General features: G+C 44.3%; 1 protein-coding gene across 9 annotated transcripts in view; it reads right to left on the bottom strand.

Annotated features, from left to right (window-relative positions):
• ZHX2 (zinc fingers and homeoboxes 2) overlaps window positions 1-20,904 on the bottom strand; it is a 74,854-nt gene that overhangs the window by 10,329 nt on the left and 43,621 nt on the right. The window contains exon 2 of one of the 9 annotated variants that reach the window (XM_064395895.1): window positions 15,182-15,251. The exons of 7 other annotated variants lie outside the window; for them this stretch is intronic. The gene's annotated coding sequence lies outside the window, so the exon portion shown is untranslated. Of the gene's footprint in view, window positions 1-11,850; window positions 11,952-15,181; window positions 15,252-20,904 lie in introns of those variants that run through there. One more of the 9 variants, XM_064395943.1, reaches the window with a different exon arrangement.

Here is a 20,904-nt window from a genome sequence, read left to right as displayed (position 1 = left end):
AACTGAGTGGGAGACACAGTGGTGTTTACAAACCAGAGGACGATGGAAAGTGGGGATTTGCAGAGTGGGTCAGGCCTGCACTGAGTTCTGCAGAAGTGTTCTAAATGGAGAATTTGAACTGGAGATCCAATGCAAGATATCCCTACCCTTGCAGGGGGGACAGCCTGGATGATCTTTAAAGATCATCTCCAATCCAAACCATGATCTCATGTCTAACCAAATGCACATTTGCTTATTGTGAAGATTGTAAATGATGAGCTGCATCCAGAACTGGAGACACGAAGATCTAACAAAATATCACTGCAGTCACGTCTGGACACATCCAACATAAGCAGAGACTTTATAACCACCTGAGTGCTGTCCCTGTATCTGCTCCTCTCACTGGAGCCTTGGCATGAGAGAACCTGTGAAAGCAGCCGCCAGCTCCTCGCTTGTGTTTGCAGCTGAGGAACACTCTGCAGGTCTCCAGAGCACAGTGCTGCTCTCTGCCTGTCACATTCCTGTACATATGGAAACTCAAACCAAACACTGCCAGAGGAAGCAGCTCCAGCTGGGGATAAGAGCAGGGATGGCAGCTCCCAGCTCCACGCACTCAAAAACCCAGCATGAAGCAATTCCCCATACACGAAACACTCCGTGTGCAAATTTGCCACACAGCACCTTCACAGATAAGGTTCTTGTGAAACTCAGGCTGTGAAACACCAAACACACCATGGAGAAGATCCCATGCACATTTAGTATGGCGCAGATGCCTCTGCATAACTGCACAGTGCTTTGTGTTCACAGCCACTGCCACCCCTGCACCGCCCAGCCCTGACACAGCCCAGGCACGCTCCTGCACACTTGGCGAAGCATCAGAGCAGCTGGCTGACTTTCAAGGGTGCATTTGAGCTCCAGGTGCTTCCCTGGGAAACATATCTGCTGAGCTCTGTGAAACAGGAATGGGACTGCCCACAGGCTTATGGCTCTGCCTTGGTCAGGGTGACCCAGTGCTATTTCTCCCTAACCTAGGACCACCAACATTGTCACCAGCATTCCCCAAAGCATCTGCCTCTGAGCCAACATTTCCTTTCTTGCTTCCTTTTTTTTTTCCTTCTGCCTTTTAAAGATAAACAGAAGAACAGTGAAAGCAATGATGCCTGGTTTTCAGTACATTTGTGCTGATTTACCACTGAACTGGATCACACTGAACATTCTCTATATTTCCACATATTCCTTCAAAATTCCCCTTCTACTTCACCTCATAATTATCCTTCCACAGATATTTTGGCTGTGATCTGTGACTTGCTTCATCCCCCTGCAGGTGGGATCCAAAGCTAGAGACAAACATAGAACTGTCCCAATGCCCATCTTCCTGATCACCCATTTTCAACTGTGCTTGCAGAAAATTAATTTGCTTTGACGCTTCTTCCCTTATACCAAATTTGGCTGAAACAGGCCAAAAGATGAGAGACAGGGGCAGAATGGGCTCTGTAAGCCCAGCTGGTGCTGTGAACAGGGTGAAGGTGATCAGGTCATCTCATTCCTCCCCGTAGATCCCACAACATTTGTGACACTGACTTTCCTAAATGAGAGAAGGGAGTGTCCTGAGCCAGGGCAATGAAGATGGAGCCGCGGCTCCTGGAATGCTCCTCTGAGTCTTGCTCTCCCTCCCAGGCCACAGCTGCACCTAATGGTCTGCCCCTGTTTTAATGCATGACCTCGTGCAAAATTCATGTGGCAACATCAGCAAAAGGAAGAAAATTCAAAGGACATCAAAGACAGAGCAAGGCTTATTTATATTTCACTGAACTTCCCCCCACCTCCACAGGAAGAAAAAGCCAGGAACATAAAGGAATGTGATGGAAGAGAAAGAGTGGAGAAGGAGAAACATCTAGGTTACAGCTTTGAATCAATCAAAGGTTTCTTAAAAGTCAGACTAAATGTTTTGAATTCCCCAGTCTCTGGAAGCTCAGCAAGCTCTCTGCTGCACCAAGATCCCAACTCTTATGAGGACATGAGGACTGACCTCAAACAAGGATGCTTGATACAGAGGAAGGACCAAAGTCCCTTCAAAACATATTTAAATGTGTGAAAAGATGAACAATTCTGTCTGCTACTGTTTTTCCAGAAAATTGTACAGATTGTTTCTTCTCTTCCTTGTTCCTTTCCACAGAGTGGTTTTCTGCATGTCTAATTGCTGGCTTTCTAACCCTACACTTTGAGTAGTTTTTTCTGCCACATGAGAATCATGATGTACCACAGAAATCAAGCACAAATCAAATGCTTCTTTTTAGAGGTCAGTAAAAGAAACAAATGACTTTTAGTCTATGATTTGTAGTCTTGGGAACTCATAACTAGCTACAGATTGTCTTTGTCCCTTCAACCCACACATGGATGATGGGGAGGAGGAGAAGCTCAACACTTACCTGAGCAAGGAGAGTTTATTGGGATCTCCAAGCAGTGTCTCTTCCAGGACCTCAGTAAGGATGTCATTTGGGATAAATAAAGAAAAAGCTCCAAAAATTAACTGGACCCCTCTCCTCCCTCAAAAGACATCCTTGGGAGGTGCACAATGTACATTTGCAGGGACTGCCGCAGCCCATCCCAGAACATTAGAGAAAGCATCAAGAGCATCTCACAGCTTTCAAACATGAGCCACTTGCCAGAAAATCAAAGCCCCAGCAGACAGCTTTAAGTATGCAGTGTTGCTCCTGACAAAACTGATAAAGGATGTCACTTCAGCTCCTCCAATGCAAGGCTCAGCAACTGGCACATCCTGATGGCAGCCTGAGCTGCACCTTACCACCTGAGCCAGGTGCACAGGACACGTGTTCCTTCAAGGGGCAAAACCCACATCTGATATTCAAGGCAGGGCTGCACCATGGTCAGGTCAGCCTCTGCCCCTAAAGCTGGCTCTGTTCTCCTTATATTTTGTTATGGACAGGACTGTGGACAAATAACCTCTTTCTTGGGCTGCTGCCACTGTGGAGTGCCCACAGGAGTGAGGTGCAGTCAGCAGCTGCCTTGTGAGCTCACTGTGTACTCACTGGGCATGGGGAGGGAAGAGTCCTCCTCCCTCCAGCTCACCTGCCACATCTCTTGCTTTTCTCCCCATACTGCAGGGGGTCCAAACAAAAAAAAAAATCTCATATTTTGAATTTTCTTTTAAAATGAACAAATGCACAAATCAGCAAAAGGCAACCAGGTGAAAAACAAAAGTGCTTGGCTCCATGCAGAATCTGTCATTGTGAATGAGGTTTAAACCAAACCACAGAGAACCCGTGTGCAGGAACAAAAACTTTTAAATTTGCTTTGATTCAGCAAGGCCATGCAGGACAGGAGCACACAAGTCAGAAGCAATGACTTCTTCTAAACTTATCTCCCCACAAGTGTGTCACAGCACTTATGAGTGAGGGCCTAACCTTTTTTCATTTAATTTCTGAAATTTGTTTAAATAATGAAATAATCCAGCCACAGTCCTCTGATCAATCGAACCCCTGTCAAAATAGCTACAGAGCATCTGACAAGAGAATGAAGTGGGATCTTAATGGCAACTCTGTGCATGACTGAGGAAATGCCAGATTTCCTATCCCAGCCCCACACTGGAGAAACTGCAGAGAATCACACAGGAAAAATTAAACCATGTTTTTAGGCCTGGCTGGCACTGGAAAACGCTTGCCTGTGTAGCAATGCCACCTTCCATCAGCATAAGGTAACTGTACAGTGCAAGCTAAGGAATGATAAAAACAAATCCAAAAGGTTTCTCTTGCTGAATATTGAAATCTTTTCACTCTCTCGCATCTTTACCTAGTGCCTATAGCTAAATTTTACACACTACTTCCACCACATCAAAAGACAAATATCTCGGTAGAAACTGAACTCTTTTCTGCACTGCTGTTCCCACAGGCTCCTCCAAGGTGGTGGCAGAGCAGGAATTTTCCACGGTACCTGGACACAGCTCAGTTGCACAAAGCATCATTCAAAATCCTGTGAGCTGTGGCTGGGGAAGAGGTAGGGCAGGAGGGAAATAGAGAGAGATGCTGCTTGTTTTCCTTTATACCAAAAACATGCAAGAGTCTAGAAAAGGCTGTCTAAAGACAACCAAATTTGAAAGTATGTCCAATTAAAAAGCATGGAAAACTTATATTTTAGCAGAAAGAAAAAAGTACATCAGCATTATCACTGCTTTGTGCTGCACCTTGCTTTCAGCCAAGGGCTGGAGTAAAGTAAACAGAGGCTGAAAGAAGTTGAACCTCACAGGCAGTGCAAATGGATCTTTACTTTTCACAGATAAACTTCACTTTTAAAAACAAACAAACAGAAAAAAATCAAACACTTTAGGGACACTTGTGTAATTAGCCAATAAAATCTTTCTTTATTTTTTCCATCTTGCTGCATTGTTTGCTCTACCCTGTGCTGGCAGAGAATTCCCAGCACCTGGCCTCATTTGAAAATGAGCAGTGGGAAAACCACCAGCATGAGGATAACTGCAAACAAGCACACAAATATATAGCAGTGCTCATTTGCAAGGGCTGGCTGATGTTTGAAGAGGGTGGAAACATTTTATTTTACTCCTTAGGAGCTCAGTCTCCACAAGCAGCATCCTCTCTGCTACACAGGACAAGCAGCAGCAAATTACACCCTTGTAATTTAACACCCACACCCCCCTTGTCTGAACATGACATTTAATATCACAAAGGTAAAAACTCCTCCTTAGAGCTTTCCCAGGCCCCTTCCCCAGCTTGGGGACAGAGCAGCAGTAACAGAGGAGGAACACAGCACAGAGCTCACCAGCAAGGACTTGGGCACAAACTGTTCAGCCCCTGGGTTCCTTTGGAATACCATCCCACTTTATTTCACAGGAAGTGGATCTCAGCAAAGCTCAACACAGATGCCATGCTCTGCCCTTGGTCACCAGCCAGCGTCCACCTGCTGATCACCACCTTGCAAACACTGCAGGTTGTGCTTAAGGCAGAGACACCACCTGCATCCTTTTTCCTGAGCTGGAGAACTTGCCACCCCCTCCAGGACGTGTGACCAACCACACCGTGAGGGGCCCCAGTGACTCTGCTCATTCCTGGGTATCTTCAGCCATCTCCTCTCACAACCCTCCAAGCCTGTGGGTCCCTGGATGCAAATGCTGCGTCCCTCTGTCTCTCAGATTTTAACACTGTGTGGCTGCCCAGAAGTCATGTTCAAGTTCAGAGCAGAGCAGAAACTAGCTGATATTACTTGACAGCATCACAAGCCCCCCTTGACCATCCACTCTTTGTCCACAAAGGCTGCAGCAATGCAAACAGAAGCAGCACAGGGCAGAGCTGACATCCTGCTCCCCCACCAGAGACGCTGAATTCATGCACAGTAAAGCTGTGGTAACATTTTTCTCCTACAAACACAGGGATGAGAGGGGAGATACACATTTCACTGTGCAAAAAAAGAAACATGCCTAGGGTGATGTTCCTCCTTCCTTACAACTGCTTTCAGCATGCAGCTGCTACAGTAATATCAAAAAGCACATCAGCAAGCACAGCAAAAAACATGCTGTTGCTCTCCTCTGTGATAAAACACTTAAGAACATTGCTTAATTACATACAGAAGAATAAGTGGAAGCAAACCAGGGCAAATAATTCCTGCATGATAGATTGCAACTGCAATGATTTACCAAAAAAATACCAACCAAAAACCCACACAGAAAGAAAGGCAGGTTTTATGAATTAGGGCAGAGCTTTTAAACAGCATTTAAATCAGACCAGCACAGAGCTCCAACACCTCTACAGTTTTTTGTAAGCTGAATAAATCCCAATTAAAGGGGAGGTATACAGACTGTTATAGTAGCAATTTTTGCAGACGTGAAAAAATAAAATGGAAAGTTTGCATATGTTGGTGTAGACATTTCTAATTATAAAAAAATTCCCACACAGAGGTCTGTAACAGGATGCTGTGACCATGAATATTTTTCTACAGGAAAGCAGCAATCGATAGTTTTTCTTTCTTTAAAGGATCAGAGACTCACACCTTTCAAAGGTGATCAGCAAACCAAAGTGCCTCTGGGAATCCTGACTTCTCCAGCAGCAAGTCCTGTGAAACTGGATGTCAGCACATGAATGGGGGCAGAAGCAAAGCCAGTGCACATCCCAGCTCTGCCCTGCACCCCCCTACAGCACAGTCACTGAGAGACTCTGTAAAAACACTAAGATAAAACAAGAATCAAAAGTTTTGGTGGGCTGAGGGTAGAATTAAAGGGTTTTTAAAAGGTACCAACAGCTGTAGAAAATCCCAGAGAACTGCATGATGAAATTAATCACATGAAAGCTGCCTCTTAACATTAATAGCTCAGCTGTGATGCGACCACTGTGTAGAGACAGAAAAACTTACTCTGAAAAACACGGGTATTTTGGGGAAAAAAACCCCTTTGTAGGCTTCACCTGAATAGGTTGTGTGGCAGCACCACGAAATAGGCTTATTTCAGAGTACACTGCTAACAGGCTGTTCTTTTGAACTAAAATGTTCTCATTCAAGCTGCTGTTAGCCAAAGATGTGGGGAAAATGGTGGTATGAACACAAGAGGCCAACCCCTTCCCAGAAATTGGGAAGTTGAACATTGGTACTTATAATAGAAAATTCACAGCATGCAATCTGCAATCACTGGCTCCTACTTTTTTTGCCTTTTTTTAAATGCAGGCTTAATTCAGTTGCTAAAAACTAGATTAGGCCTGACTAGCTTTTTGCTTTTTGAAAAAAAATCTACTCATGATTAGAAACTGCACTTTACAAACTGGTTCATGCCCTGAAAAAATACTTATATTGTAGCAACAGTCACTTATTCCACCTAAGACACTGGCCTTAATCTTGATGAAGGCAGGAGATGGTCCTTTTCCAGGAGGGCACACACCAGAGCAGGAGGGAGAAGAACACTCAAGTGCCAAGGTGGGGACATCATCCACATTTCCCTCCTTCCCAGCCACTGCTTCCTCCTCCAGAAAAAGGGCTGGCAACCCACAGCTTGCACACAAAATGGGACATGTGGGTAACTGTGGTTGCTGCAGCTCCCACTGGTTTGTGAAGTTGGGGCAGCCTGAGAAAAGCTGTTTTTCTCTGCAGTGTCTGCTTCTGCCAGAGGCACGAGCATGCACGTCCTGCTGGACACCTGACTTGGCTGCTGCCCTGCTCTGGGACACAAAAGCACCCCAAATCCCAGTGGCCCCTGACTGTGCGCTCACACCCCAGAAGGTGATGGTGGACGCCCTGCTGAGGCCTTGCTCTCTTGCTTTGGGAAGGAGGAATACAAACTGAACTCTTCCAAGCAAGATGATGCACGAACAACCCATGCAAGATACAGTCAGGTACATCAGCAAATGTTCTCAACACCCACAGAGGGGCTGGGCTGATCCTCTGTCCAACACCCTCCACTGGTGTCTTCCAGGGGCAGCAAGAACCAAAACAGTGGTTATGTACCCTGTCAAAATTATCTCTTTTAATCAGTGGTGTGTTCAGTGTTTACTCCTAGAGTGGGTACTTGCATGTTCAGAAGAGAGAAATAAAAACCAACAGACTTCTTACAAGAGAAATAGAAAAGCTATAAAAACATTCATTCTAATAAGTTTAATTACTTGTCTGTGCAACTCATTGAGTTCTCATCACTGGACTAAATTAAAGTCACTGGATATAAATAATTTTTCATATTGAGTTTTCATCCAGCATCATGTGGTAGGAGGACAGGAGACTCACAGACACAAAGTAAAAAAATATCTGTTCAGCTTAGTGGGTTAAACCCTGGATGTATCTTTTATTTTATGCAGAAAAAACCAGTTTATCCTGTTAGAATGTTCAGCTTAACTTCTTTTCAGATACACTTTAAAGAGCAGTATTTTTCTGGGAAATGGTGGGTATGTCAAAATAAGTATTCCTTGCTTAGAACAGTTTTTAGTAAAAATGTCTTATTTGTTTAGATCAAATATCTTCACAGCAACATCTGGTCCACTTTCTCCTTCATGTCATCTGTCATTCCATAACATTGCCACCGAGACAAGGAACAGCTGTACACACTTCCAATGTAACTATATATTTTATATATTATCACATATTTTTTTTTCTTCAGATTTTATTGTTACTATAGAGACACTCTAAGTTACGTTCTTCCAAAGCAGAAAGAACATGAGCTGTGACAGAATCAAGACATCCAATTTTCTTACTTTGCTCACAAAACTTAAGCAACAGCGCAGAAGATTTCCTGCTTTAGTACTTCTTACACTACTTGGATCCCTTCTCAAATTCTTCTGCTCTGGGAACCACAGCACCCTGCCTTTAGTCAGCTGAGTGTCAACTTCTTCCTAAATAAAATTACCAAGGCACTCAAACACTTTAGTAGGTGAATTGCAATGGGAAAACAAAAATCACATGCACATTCTAGGTGTGCCTCTTGCAAGGCTGCAAGGCAGAAATGAGCTCTAAATTTCTCAAGAACTCCAAGAGCTCTCACTTCTCAAGAAGTAGCCCCTAGAGCCCCACATGTCTTGGCTCTGACATGTACATGGCACACACCACAGCAGAAAATGAAAAAAAGCCCCCAGAGGTCCTGATGGAGGGGAAGGGGAGAAGGCTAAGGCCACAAGACTGTTTTAGTGACCACTTCTAAGAAGCATTTAAATTTGAGGGTAAAGGAAAGAAAAGGGTAAAAGAGGTAAAAACTTCTGCCACCAGCATGCCATGTCTCAACGAGACAAGCAGTACACACACCTATGGGAGGTTTGGGCCAACTCTGTCCAGTGTGGGAAGCAGCCTTTCCATCAGCCTCATTCACCACAACTGCAGCACTGAAAGAGTCTATGGAACTCCCAGGAGAGAGGAAGGAGCTCAATAATGAACAGAAAACATTGGTAACCTGTGTCTGTAGCTGCACAGCTCCCCGTTTGACTCACTCACGATGCATTAGAAAAAGGCAGATGGTTTGTGATTTGTACAGCTGATGAATCACTGCACCTCTTTCCTCCCTCCTCAATGGCTTCTGTGCATCTTCACATTCCCCAGTGAGACCTACAGATTGGAGGATAACACACCACAAGCACAGCAGCATAACATCTCCTGCCACAGGATGATTTTACTTGTGGCCCACAAGCACTGCTGTTCTCTCCTGTCCCCATTTCCCTAACCACTCACTCATTGATGAACTCAACAGCTTCAAATTGCCTCCACTGACACTGCTTACACAGCCTGAACCTCTGCACTACTGGGAAAAGCTTCAGTACATGGTAATTTTGCCTTTTAAAATATCAAGTCTGGCTTATAGACTGTAACAACCAAAAATAGTCATTTCCTGAATGGAAACTCTTGAGCTACAGTACCAGATGCTATTGAAGGAAGAAACCCAAAAGCTGGGTTTGGGGTACAAAGATGTCTTGAAGCCCTCCACACTGAATACTTGCCCAGCAATGAAATGGAAATGTTTCACCTCAACACTTCCATAAGCAGGAGTTTGGGCACAATTTTTTCAAAACAAGACCACTACTGGAAATTCTCACATTACTTTTCACAGGACCTGAACACCCAGTGACTTCCAAACTCAGCCAGGGGATACCAAACCAATCTGATGTCCAAGGCACTTCAGGGCAGCTCCAATTTTAATCACACAGAGTCAGCTGTTGGCCTAACTCACACAGTTCAGTGACCTGCTCTATCAGGAGACTCCTGTGGTACAGATGAACCCCAATATTTCTAGGAAGGCATTTCCTTTCTCAAACCTGACTCAATTTTGTCATGACTATAGCCAAGCTCCTAGCCAAGACAGAGACAAAAAGCAGCACACGGGAAAGGGCTGCTGCTGGTTAAGAGGAGTGAGATGCTTGGGAGAATTCCACAGGCAGTGCTTTGCATCAGTCTGGTCTCCTCATCTTCCTGGTGATGAACAGATTTGGTTCAACTGAGGGGCACTGCAAATATCTTGCTGTAAATAATTTTCACTCACTCTCATCTTGTCACATTTTACATTACCTTTTCTTGTGCTCTGCTTGCTTAAAGAAAAGTTTAAACACTTAAAGAGTGTTTTAAAAGTGGCCTGGTGAAAAACCTAAGTTCCACACTTAGAGGCTTTTCTTCTCTAAAAGCAGTGACATCACTTCTACCCACCATGTAAAACAAATATATTTTTTAGGTCCTTTCCCCTCATGTAGGAGCCTGCCTTAGATAGTTAATGACCTGTGGTGATCACAGGATCCCACTGGTCCAATATTTGGAGGCTTTAGAGCTGTTAAGATACCTATCCTCACAGCAGGCTTGTGAGTTAAGGCACTGCTATTACTCCCATTGCTCAAATGGGCAATTAAGGCACGAAGAGAACATGGCAGAAGCTTTGCTAAATGGCCAAGTCAATTTACAGCTTGCTGCCACCAAAACTGGGTATCAGAGTGCAAAAATCATGCCTTACCCAAGGTCTTAAGCAGGGCTGGAAACTGCATCGAGGTTTTTGGTTACTGCTCCAATCTCCAGTAAATTCAGGTTACCCTCCCAGCTCACAAGTGGAAAACATTTAACAGCCCCTGTGAAAGCGGCTGATACTCTTAGATTAGGTCCCAGCAAAAAAGCACCAAAGTCATAAAACCAAAACCACCACAACTTTCACCAGGAGGCTCATGGGAGGAAGCAGAAGTCTAAAGATAAAAGGTCTGAACTCCTCTGCCTTCTCTCAGAAATCACTCATTGGGCCAGGTACACATATACAAGAGAGAAGCTTCTTCTGCCAAGGCTGCTAAACCTCCCCCTGTCCTTACACAAAACAAAAGCTCCCTTCCTCTGCAGCTGCTGCAAAGCATACCATGGGCAAACCACACCAACTCCTCTGCTCTTCCTCTGCTTGAATCCTGAAATTCAAGAACTCTTCCCCTTTACGCTTTTTGCCAAAATTCTGGAAAAAACAAGTATTTTGGAGAGGGTTCCCACAGAACAAAGATCTTCTCATGACAGCTCCATCTCACACAGAGTCACCATCAATGCACTTGTTCCCTTCCCTTCTCTCTGGAGGCCCTGGATGAGTTGACCCACACCATTTTCAGTCAAGAGCACACTTTTTTTCTGCTTGTTGGTGATACAAGCTGAGCATTCCTAGCATGAATCACATTATTCCTTGGTAAGTTCCTCAGTTAGCCCTGAAGTCAAATCTGAAAAAGCGACCATCTAAAAGATGCTTAGTTACACCACTTTCTGTCATTTGAATCACATGCTGTACCTGTGCTTTTTGGTTGTTTTACTACATCTGCTGTACTTCATATCTCTTGCAATTCCCACTTAGGTCAACCTTATGTATAATCTCCCCCTTATTACCAACAAGTTTTATCTCAGTACTTTTTTCAAAGTGTATTTCATTATTTCTCCTTCTCTTAGTAAGCACCCAGTCCTCATACACATACAAAACACTTGGTTTCAGTGCAACCCTGGTGCAAGTGTGTGACAGAGAACCTACCACATGTTCCACAGAAGAGGCTGAGAGACAATAAATAACAAGTCCAGCAGGATCCTTTTGCAACATTTGCATGCTTTCCCTTCACTGCAGATTACATAACACTTTCCTCTGCTCACTGGACATTCGAGGCACCTAATACAAGGCCAAGACACCAACTCCTGTCTGCCATCAGAAACCAGCTGAAGCATCACTGATGTTCCAGATGTCTACATCCTATGAAATGTGAAATCAAAAGCTCTTTGAAGTTATTCACCAAGTTACACTATTCTAATTTCTTCAGACATCCAAATATGCTCTCAACCAAATATTTCTTTTCCTTAGGAATATCACTGATTATAAATATAACTTTTAATTAAACCCCCCCAAAAGCCAAACAAAACCCCCAGAGTTAGAAAACCTTTCAAAACTGTGCTTACTTATGGGGAAAAGGCCTGTCTTGCCCCACAGGACGCTGAGCTTTCGGGTGGGTATGAACAGTTTGAGTGTCCCTATGGGCAGGCACACAAACGCCATGTTCCCCCTGGAGATCACGGGATCAAATGAGCTTCCTCTTCCTCCCTGCAGCACCCGTGGCTGCTGTAATTTGTCACAGGGCACAGCCACTGCCCTCTGTGCACACTAACAGTTTTGCTGCCGGGAGAATTTGGCACGGCCACAAAGGACCTTTGTCCGTGCCAGAAGCGGAGCGCACAGTGCAATCCTTCCCCCTTGTCACACAGAGCTGGGTTTCCATGGCTGGGTTGGAAACACTTCCCCAGTGACTGCAACCTACAAACCCAAACATGTCCCCCTCCCCAGCATGAGATCCTTTCCTCCCTATCAAGGGCTGCAGGCCAGTGGGGAGCACTCACTGCTTTTGGGAGCCTTGAATTCTGGTGAGTTCTACCCAGACTTGCTGCAAGGATGAGTCTGAGTGAGTGCCAGAGCTCTGCCCTCAGATTCTGCACAACATTTTCCACCTAGCTATTACAAGACCACCTGAATATAAAGGTCTCCAATTTCCAGGTATATTCTTGTCTTCAAGAGGCCAGAAACTTGTCAGACTGATCTGATCTCATCTAACAACATGTGATTCCTTTGTGCAATGTTTCTCTGTTTGTGTTTGATCTGCCAGCCTGTGTGTGCATGTATATACAACTTTTTTTTTTCAATGCAGCAGCTCTGAATTCAGCCTGTCCCACCTTTCCCTCAACTGGCCCTTGCAATGAGGGTCCCTAGGCCAGGAGAGGAGCTGCCAGCATCTTGGAGCTCTGGGAAAGGATGCCAACATGGGATGTAGGGGACAGAGGATGAGCACACCCCAACACTATGCTGTTGAAAAAAAGTGGTATTTAGCAGGATGCAAATGTCTCTGCATTTTCATTTCACCCCAGAAATACAAAGAGGAAATGATTACTGAATCATTCACAAACTATTTAATATCCTAATTCAAAAGAACCAGGGATTATTCTGGAAATATACAGCAAAAGAGAGCAAAAAGGACCTTTGGAAGCAAGACCTGATAGGTCTTAAAAAATAGTAGGAATCGACACAGTTGTAAATACACTGAGATTAGCACAATCCAAGCCTTTGGAGACTTTCCACAGCCTATGACACAAAGAAGGACATGTTTAGTTTCTTCTACTTCTCATTTGAAGCATCAAGAGGTACTGACCAAAACAGTTCCTACTTTCATAACTGAGTTTGATCTGGACCATTCATAGCCTAGATGCTTTGGCACAGAATACCCCTTATAATCCCAAACCCCAAAAGGAACCACGCTTCACATGGAGAAATTATTATTATATTGAAGAATAAAATGCCAAGGAAAATAACAAGAGAAGACCTGGCTAAATCTCCCATTCATTTATTTCTAACCAGGGGAAGGGTTTGCCATCAGAACACCTAAGTGTGACAAAGTACTTGGCAGTTGCCTCCTCCCATCTCCTCCCACACATTTTAATCCCCACGTGCTCACTATTCCCAGCTCTGCTCTGAGCCACAGTCAGCCCAGGCATCAGCCTCTCTGTCTCCCTGGTGCTTGGATTTCCCTGAGGGCTACTTCATAGCTCCTCCAGATGAAGAAACTGTAACAATGATGCTTGAGCAATACTTGAGAAACGCAGAAAAGGAGAACTGCTCCATAAAACAGTTTTCCACTGAAGGGTATTTGTTTAATTTTTTTTTAAGTATTTTTTTGAACTTGGTTTCTTCTCTTCCTGTTTCTGGGATGCCAGGAGCAGGCCTGCAGCAGCGTGCCCAGGGCTTATGCTCACCCCACTGTCTCTAGCAAACCCTCCTCCTTCCTGCTCTCTCCTCAGAGCTGCAAAACAGGCTCCAACCATCCAGCCATCCAAATCCAGTGTGACACTAATATTCAGCATTTGTTGGCCAAAACACATGCGCGCTCCTTCCAAGGGAAGGAACAAAAACAAACAAAAAAAACCCCTTAATGATATAATTTCAAAAAACACTGATTGTGTGACCAGCTTGCGTTAATTTAGATGGTCACCTGGTTTTATAATGTTTCTGAAAATACTTCCCTTGTAAAGAAGCAGCCACCAAACACTCCAGTATGAACTCTGTGCCACGTGGCAGTTCTTTCCATGGCAACCCACCAGCACCAGCGTGCTTTTCTCCACAGACTTTGCTGCACAGAAAAGGAGGGCAGGGAAAGAGCTGCTGCAAAGCTCTGGCTGTTGCTGCCACCCTGGCAATCCTGTCACCCCTGGGAACCAAATACTTTGGGGAAAGGCAGCACTTCCACAGCCTCACTGCTGAAACATGGTTTAGCCCCAGCTGCTGGGTCATTTGCAGGTTGGTTGGTTTGCTTGCTTTGTAAAGCCCAATCAATCTATTTTGTTTCCTCAACAGCATTAAATAGTATCTTTGTAGACCCCAAATAATTCTCCACACAGAAGGAAGTGGAATAAAGGCACTAGGCCACGTTAGATGGTCTCCACATGCAACAGCAGGATGCTCACTGAGGGCATCTCCTTCTGGAGGACAGACAGACCTGCCACTGCTGTGGGCAGCCTGGCCAGGGTGGAGGGCAGGCATGCAGGGCACCCACGAGCTCCCTGATGCTCTGCTAGGACCAACTGGAAAACAGTGAGGCTCCCAAGCTCGTCTCTGCAATTACACATTTTCCTTCTAAACACAACCCCTGCCCATGCTCTTTGATGAAAATTTCAGCAATTCAGCATCCCCACACACGTGGGAGCTAGGATCTTGTCTTTGGCTAGTCCTGAAGTTAGCCACATAGCCAAACCTCTTGTGTCACTACAGGCAATCCAAAACTGACCCACAAGCCAGCTCCCCAGACTTCCTCCTCTGCACCTCATCTCAGAAGCACTCCCTACCTCTCTTATCACCTGCAAGGATGCCTTCACCATTGTGACAGCCCAGACTGGAGTGGTCCTGGGTTATTTCTTCTGAAGCTTTATGTGAAAATTTAATTACACAGCAGTTTCTGAAGTTTAGGAAAAGCCATGTTCCATAGCAAGAGCTGATGCTATTATTTGAAGTGACCTGAACTCAAAATCCAAATAAGAAACAGGGAAGGGGACAAACAATAGTGCCATCAGTAAGGATGGAGATGGCAGAGACTTGAAACCAGATCTCAGAGGAGCATCCATCAGCCATGACCTCTCATAACTATCCTGGGTTTCAGACCTCTTTCCCAACAAAAGCATTGACAAAACAGACATTCATGTGGACAGCATCATTTCCAGCAGATCAGCTGACTTCTGGCAGGGAAACACTCACCCATGAACATTTGCTCAAGACTTTTGTGATATCCAGGGAACTAGGTCAAGACTTACTGCAGGCTTCTCACCTGAAAGAGGAGCCCAAGAAAAAAAAAAAACAAAACTGAATTACATTTGTCTTTTCTCTCCAAAGTTCCTTTTTTTGATTTCTTTGTCTTGCTTCACCTCCAACACCTTTTCTTTTCTCTACCCTCACCACAAGGTTCACAGAGTGAAGGAAGCTCAGGCAGAAGAAACCAGACAAATTGTTCACACAGTTCCTGGCTTGTGTGGTCTCCAGAAATGCTCCAGAGAGGCAGTCCCTGCAGAGCAGGGCTGCTTTGGGCTTGGAGGGGAATTAGGTTGTATGTGATCCAGTTCATTCTGTTTCCCTGGTATGTCCTGTGGACTCACAACAGTAAATTAAAGGATAAAATTAGTTAAAATTAAGAGGGGAGAGAAAAGGATTTCTTGTTTGTTCCCTAAAATCCCACCCTGCTCATGCAGGCCATGGGCCTCTGCTGCCTTTTTGAAAAAAATATTATTTCTAAAGCAAAGTTATCCCATGTGTCGTACTGCAAGAGAAGGAAAGGGAGCCAGGAAGCAGGAAAAGACTGCAGAGCCTGCAATGGAAAATCCTCACTCTGTCACTGAGCAGTCCTCTTGTAACACTTATTTTAATAAAGTGAATATGATGAAACACAGCCCAGTTGTACACAACACTGCTGAGAAATTGGATCCGGCTGCTGAAATCAGCTCTTGAACCCCTTCTCTCCAAATACTGGCAGTTCACATCAGTTAATTCCATCCAAACCACCCCCAGACAAGAAGGGACAGGAGAAATGAGACAGGATGGGTCAGCCCCACATTTGATTCATCTTCAGAGCAGGGCCAGTGTGTAAATCTTTATTGGTTTATTTTGTCACTTGCCAAGGTTCAAACGTGGCATCTCTGGCTGTTCCCTAATGATGAAAAGGTGACACTAACAGACTTCCAGGGCAATGTCCATGGAACTTGGCCTTGGCTGTTGCATGAGCAAGTGAGAAAATAGCCTTAATATTAGGTATAAGAAAGCTAATTTTAAAAGGGCCTGTTTTTTCTCATAATTTGGCTTAATTTTAGATCTTGTTCTTTTAAAACTGAATTCAAACAAGAATAGACAGATTTTCCTCCTTTTGTGGAATAAATCAGCCCAGCTGCTGAGGTCAGTGTTTTCAGAACAACACATGAAAGCAGAAGATGTGTCTGAGGAAATTCAGTGCTGGCTGATTCATCCTTTAGAAAGGATGAAGAACAACCATCCTGGCATGTCAGGTTTGTTCCTTTGAAGGCAAAACAATTTAGTGTTGGTATCAAGATGGCAGGAACTGGAGGGAAAAAAAGGCAACCCTGTCCAGACTGACAGGGTTTTATCTTTTCAGGCTGAACAATAAAAGAGGTTCCATGGTTCATCAAGTTTGCCCTGAACAAGTGAGGTGAAGGGCATCCTTCCTCGTTCACTTCTTGCATGGTGGCTGAGCACTGCTGCCCTCCTCATGTCCCCTGCCACAGACATGCACACAGAGACCAGGGCAGCAAAAGAAGAGGACCACAAATTATATGACCCACTGAAATGTTTCCAGATGGAATCCACACCTCGTGTTTCACAGGAAACAAAGCATAGCCTGAAACTTGTGAAACTAAACTGCACAGCAAAAATTCACCAAAAGCACAGTATGAGAGAAAGAGTAAAGAAGAAAGTGCACTCAGATTTAATTCAGATTTGGACAAATCAAGAGGATGTTGGTAGAGGGGAAAAAAAAAAAAAGGTCTTTTCTCCTTGGACAGCCCCATTTCAAGATGCAGGTACACAGCCACACAATGTGTATCCAGCTATATGAAACCAGCACATGCCATCACTGTTTCTTTAGAGTGTAAATAGCATCAGGAAAGAAACACCTTTCAACCTGTCCCTCTCCTTGCTTTCAGTCCCAAGTGACTCATAAGAAGGGCTGTCTGAAGATACTCAGTAGCAGGTCAATCTTTCCCAGCAGGTAGGAGAGCTATAAATCAATTGCTTTAAAAAAAAAAAAAGGCAAAAAAAAATCCCCAAACCAAAATACCCCTGAGGCTTGCTGGGAAGAAGCAAAATTGGGGGGAAAAAAGAGGTAAGATGAAAAGAACCTGTAATCCCTTTAATGCAGCACTGAACTTCTTCTGAAGAGAAAGCACAGTAATGATAAGAAAAGGAAAGAAAAGGAAAGAAGAAAGCAGCCCATTGACACTTGGTACAGATTTTTTTTTTTAATGGGCACTAGGTCAGCAGGGCATTTTCCATCTGCCCTGCTTAAACCAGAGCTCTGATGATATTACATGTGTGATTTTAACACAGCATTTATCCTGGTGGGACTGTAAGCTTGTTTTGTGTGTGTGTGTGTGCACATGGGTATTTTGATGGGTTTTCCTGAGGGGAAGGGCAATTTGTAAGCAGATGATGAAAACAGCAGATGTTGGGTTGCACTTCTACTGATTTTGGGGTTGCTTAGAAGGGAGAGAGAAAGAAATCATCAGCAAAAAAGGACTGTAAGGGCTTGGAGAGGAAGAATGAAGAAGAAACAACTTTGCCCTCAGCCTCCTGAAATCCTTCTGAGTTTAGCTCAAATGGCCAAGGGCAGCCTTGCTGCTCTGCAATCCACGGGGCAGGGCCAGCCTGCCTTGACCAGCAGGGCCCTGGTCAGGACTCCAGGCTCTTTTCCCATGCCAAATGCACAGGAACTGCCATGACCCTCACTCCTGCCCAGCCTCCAGGCCTGCCCATTTCAACTCAGAATCCTGGTCAAGGCAGCAATGATAAAATACATTTTTTCCTGTATTTTTGTTAGTCATTTGATGATTCACATAGATAAAGAGATCACAGTCTTCCTCCTTTCCTCATAAAAAGGAAAGATCACGATTCCACATTCTGCTTTTCTTTCAAATTCCACAGTGCTTTTCCAGTCTAATTCAATAAGGACTGTACAAACTAACTGGAGCCTGCAAGAGGTCCCAGTTAGCTGCTTGACTAACACAGTGGAAGCTAAGGAAGATTAGTTAGAAGCTGAAGTCCATGTTTAAAACACAGATTAGAGACAGGTTCAGAAGTAACTCAGAAAACCATACCCTACAACCTCAATGATCTCTTAAGTTTAATTACCACAGTTTTAGGATAGTTGCCATAATTAGATCATACATTTTCTAAAGGTGTAAAAGGTCCCTGGAGAACACCACCATTAGTGCCAGCACCAGTTCCTCACACACTTAACTACATGCAATGCCTTCTAGTTGCATATACCCTGAATAAACCCAAAACAAGCCCAGACTTTTTCTGCCCATTGATAGGCAGCAGTGGTATTGCCCAAAATGGTCACTGTTTCAGGAAACCTGAAGACTTGAAAAACATCTGGCAGACCTAAAGAACAAAGCAGAAAACATCCACATCTCTATGGGGAACCTCCATCACGTGCACTACAAGTGTGTGCTACCATGGATGGTGCAGGGATTCACTTTCTCCTTGGCATGTAAAGCTGGGGTAGGAAAAAGAGACCCAATGAGAAGCTACATCTTCACAAGCTGCTGTAAGAACCACCAAGGAGTTAATTTCCAGTGGTTTTACTTTACAAGGGGCAAGACAGAAATAGGGATACATTTTCAAATTTAATTTTACAATCCCTGAGGATTATATTCCAGGAAATTACTCTCTTATGTGAATATTGTTCCTGCATGACATTTTGGTCACATTATCTCAGACTTTTTTTTGGCACATCTGTCAGATGGGATTCACCGTATATTTAATGGCATGCAACACTGCTTCAAATATAATTTACTACAGCCAGTTAAGAAAACCTTTTTCTTATGCTTCAGGTTACAACTTAACTCAGAAATGCTTTCACACAATACTCATCCAATTTTAAGATCACCCATGTAGATTTCTGGAACTTTAAACAAGAAAAGAACACGCACATAACCCAAGATAGACAAAACTGCTTTACATAAGTTAGAGGAGAACAAGATACAGTTTGACTGCACTACATCATCTCAATCCTAATACCTTCTCCAGCATTTTTGAGTTATTCATGCAAAGTCATTTCTCTGTATGATTCCTAGGCAGGATTTCTGTGGCAAGAAGGTTTACCCAGATAACAGTTTTTCTCCAATCACAATGTCACTGCTACAAACCCAACAAGCCCTGCTCCTTGTCCCAAAGAGTTTACTCCCTGCTAACACGGGAGTCAGGAGGACTATGAAATGTAAATTGCCTTGAAGTAGAAAAAAAAAAAAAGGTGTTAAATACTGCTGTCTTCACCAGTCAATATACTTCAAAACTCTCTGCTAACACTATGGTAAAAATGGCAATTTTGAGCAACAAGCTACATGTTCTACAATTGGTGGCTCAGGAGCAACAAGCAACAACAAGCATTACTGTCTCTGACAACAGCCCCATGCAGGCAAATTTGTTTTAGGGATAAACTGAACAACTTTCAACCCATGCAGCCAGACAGATTTTGCTCAAACCTTTCAGGCAATGGCCTGAGTGTGCTTGTACCCTGAAGAGGGCAAGGAGCAAGTGGTACCACCAGAATGACACCAACCTTGCAAAGGGAGGACCACCCTCCTGGCCCTCCAGTGAAACATGGCTCACTTGGGGTCAATGGCTGCTGTGCTGAAGGTGCACAGAGCAATGTGGCACCCAGCCTCTGGTAAGGAGGGTTTTGGAGAAGGGATAAGGAGCAGCAGAGGAACACCAGGCACCTCCAGTAACCCACACAGGGAAGGATGCACAGACTGGCAGCATGCATGGATCTAGCCATGCTGTTAGCCACTTTTTTGATCAAGTAAAAAAAAAAAAAAAAAAAAAGACAAAAAACCAACTCACCAAATTCACTCACAGGAATACAAAGCCCTCCCACCCACAGCTTCCAATTGTCTGGAATAAAATCCAGCCTTTGTAAAGCAGACACAACCTAATTTTCCTTTGTCTTCTGTACTCAAATCTCCAGCGCTATCTGGGTCTGTGCTGCCTTCCCAGCTGAGGCTCCCACCAGCAGGAAGACAGGGAAAGCCCCAGGACACACAATGAGATCTTTACAGAGTGCCCTGGCCAGCAAACAGGACAGCTGGCTCCTTGGCTCAAGCAGATTTGGGAGTATCTAAGAAGGAAAGTGCAGCTAATTACATAAACTCTTTAAATATCTCGGTTTCCTGTGAGGTGACCCAGGGCTGTCCTCGCTTTCAGAGCTCTCAAGGCTGAGTGTTTGAGGAACAGCAGAGGCACAGAGTGCTGCCAAGCTTAATCCTGCTAGAGTGCTCTGGAAAGCAAACCAACAGCAACCAAGGAGGCTGCACAGAAGAGGGTAGTTTCTCCTGGGAAAAGACCTGGCACTCCACATCATGAAGATGACACAAAATGTGAGCACACTCAGTAAACAGCCCAGGAGCCTCCACCTGAGCAGACACTGCACCAGGACCAGCTGAGGCCACAAGCCTGCACTGCATGGAGCAAGAGCTAATGCATTTGAAATTTTGTTTCTTGCAAAATTCCTAGCATTTGAAAGCAATACAAAAGCAGCACATTAAAAGAGACATTGGGTCAGCTTGTGTAATGTCACCTCGGTGCTCAGGGTGTTGAGAAGGGGTCCTGTAAGGAACAGCTTCTGGAAAATTGCAGAGCTGTGCTGTTGATGCTCATTATGATGATGTTGCCACCACTAAATTTACTGGTGTGTT

The sequence above is a fragment of the Passer domesticus genome, chromosome 1 (genome assembly GCF_036417665.1).
Source record: "Passer domesticus isolate bPasDom1 chromosome 1, bPasDom1.hap1, whole genome shotgun sequence".
In the NCBI taxonomy this organism is placed as follows: domain Eukaryota; kingdom Metazoa; phylum Chordata; class Aves; order Passeriformes; family Passeridae; genus Passer; species Passer domesticus.
The sequence above is the reverse complement of the archived record's forward strand: the minus strand, read 5'-3'. Positions and strand labels throughout refer to the sequence as shown.